Raw genomic sequence first — 2,690 nt, 5'->3', positions numbered from 1 at the left:
ATATATATATATGTATGTGTATATATATATATATATATATATATATGTTTGTGTGTGTATATATATATATATATATGTGTATATATATATATATGTGTATATATATGTATGTATGTATATATATATGTATGTATGCATATATATGTATGTATGCATATATATGTATGTATGCATATATATGTATGCATGCATATATATGTATGTATATATATATATATATATATATAGTGGTGTGTTTCATTCTTAAAAATCCTGAGCTGCACTGATGAGATCTAACAAGATCGAAACGGTACTGTCTGCAGATTGGAATATATATATATATATACCGGTACTCATATGTTAGAGCACTGTGTACAGTAATTGTATTTTATAGCAAGCATTATTAGTGACAGAATTGAAGAGTCAGGAATTGAAATATGGGGAGCTGAGCCAAGAGAGGGACACAGTTACAGATAATAGTGCATCTATTGAAATCATATAGGTACAGTACCTCTAGATGGCACACTCTCGGGGTTGAATATTAATATAATTGTTTCCTTCTTTTATTTCACGACCCACTGGAAAATATTGGTGGCCCAAATTTAGGGCCACACCCAACAGCTGCAGATATATTTATGTAAAATATTTAATCTAGTGTAACTATTCATTTCCAAAAAAAAAAAAATGTTTTGTTATAGGATATGGACCGCCTTGACAACACAAGCGATGATACTTCAAGTAGCGCAGACGAGGAGGACAAGAAAAGCGTGAAAAAGTTTTTTAAAAAGAAGAGACCTCGAGTTGAAATTGAATACGAAGAAGAACGAGACCAGCCATCAACATCAAAGCAGAAAATTGAAATATGACAACACTGTCTTCACATATTTATAATGTGTTTTTGTTAGACTATTACTGTATGAATATTGTATTGTAGTCACACAAACTACCTTAAAACCTCGAATAGAAGCCCTGGGTAAAATGTTCCACTGAAATGCAAACCAATGAATTACCTGTATTTAATTTTAATATATCATTAGTAGAGATATTTCCTTATATTTCTCATGAACACAATTAAAACAAATCAAATATTTGCATTTTGCCAGTTTGTTCTTTTTATTGTTATGTACAAGTGAGTTAATCTTATTTCTGCTGCTTTGTAGCTTTTAAAAAACCAAATAATATTATAAACCTTAACATTTTTCCCCTCCCTTGACCCAATCACAGTGGTTTTGCTCTGAAACCCTGACCAGATGTCCTCTATGGCTATTTAGTTGGAACATTTGTTGGACTTATTTGACCCCGTTGGAATATTTTTGGAGCCACTGCTGGCCAGGGTTTACACGGCCCACAAAATTTAGTTCCTACACGCTGGCTTCACTCTAGAGGTAGATTCTCTTACAGTAGTAACCCATAATTAGGCCAGGTTCATGACAGTGGTAGTGCCATAGTGGGAAGGAAGGGCAGGCCTCTACCCCCTGTCCACAACAAGGTCATCTGATCAAAATTTTAAAATAATGCCTATCCAAATATCGTTATTTTGATTGCCAATCCCTAATATTTGGATTTGGACAGAGGCTTTAGTTAGCTCCTTGCTTTCAACTCCCCCGTCTCTCAATAAACCTATCAATGGATCTAAATCAGCATTCCGCAAACTTTTTACTTCACGGCCTATTTACGATTTCAGGCACCAAGCCGCGGCCCAGCAGCCCAGCCATGCCAGGGACCAACATATCAAATACTGGCTAGAACTTTTGATCAAGAAGCCTCCATGTATATACAATATTTTGACATCATTATCTGTTCTCTCAGTGATAAAATTGTATACAAAATAAATATTATATGAAATAAATAATACCATTCATTTGTGTTCCCCCCCCCCCACTTGTTAATTGTTGTTTTTTTCTACCATGATTCAACCAAACACGGTTCAGCCACACACATCATAGCTTTCTCCTTCCAAATACTTGTACGCACACTCTGTTACTCCCCAACTTTGAAAGACTACCTTACTATACAGGTATTATGTTTAGTAATAAAGTATCCACATGGGCATTTGGTTATCAAGAAATGTGTGGTGTTGTTTACTGTAGTGATCTTCCTAGGACAGGTCTTATATTTATTTTTGTCTTTAGCTCATAACTCATCATTCCTCCATACCGGATTTACTCGATCTTACAGGGTTAATACTAGACAATAACATAGTGTCTAGCTCCCGAGGGGGCATAGACACAAAAACAGCTTATAACTCAAATAGCACCCATCATCTGGCACTTTAGCAGCATGATGTGCAAGCGACGCATTCGCTGTAACAATGAAGCGGCTTTATTAAAAACTATTTTCTCCATGATGGGTTGCCATGGTCCAAAGAAGAAATGATTAATGACGAGCCGGAGTTTGGGTGTGGATATGAAGACCATTCAAAAGAAAACGTCCCAGACCAGATTTAAAAAAAAAATGCTCAACTGATCTAAATCAAACTTTTTAGAAAGTTTTAACCAAGTTACTAGGAATAAATTGTTTAATTTTGGTGACGATCCGAATTCAGGTGTGATTTGAGAGTCAATTATAATTATAACGCCCCAGACCTATATATCGCAAAAAAACTTATCAATATTATAGTTCTAAATGAAACTTTCAAGAATATTTTGTCATGGTCCAGTGAAAAAATTACTAAATTTTGGTGAATACTCGGAGTAGCCTGTTGAAATGAA

The 2,690-nt window shown here is 34.8% G+C and overlaps 1 long non-coding RNA gene across 1 annotated transcript in view; it reads left to right on the top strand.

Moving 5' to 3' along the window:
• The window catches only part of LOC117123085, a 3,797-nt gene extending 1,754 nt beyond the window's left edge, over positions 1 to 2,043 (top strand). Inside the window, exon 2 of the long non-coding RNA XR_004447803.1 lies at positions 678 to 2,043. This is a non-coding gene — a long non-coding RNA (uncharacterized LOC117123085). The remainder of the gene's footprint in view (positions 1 to 677) is intronic.
• Positions 2,044 to 2,690: the final 647 nt, after the last annotated feature.

This window comes from Anneissia japonica, unplaced genomic scaffold (assembly GCF_011630105.1).
Source record: "Anneissia japonica isolate Jap-2015-1 unplaced genomic scaffold, ASM1163010v1 scaffold287913_len271248_cov200, whole genome shotgun sequence".
Taxonomy (NCBI): Eukaryota; Metazoa; Echinodermata; class Crinoidea; order Comatulida; family Comatulidae; genus Anneissia; species Anneissia japonica.
This window is presented reverse-complemented; position numbering and strand designations above follow the sequence as displayed.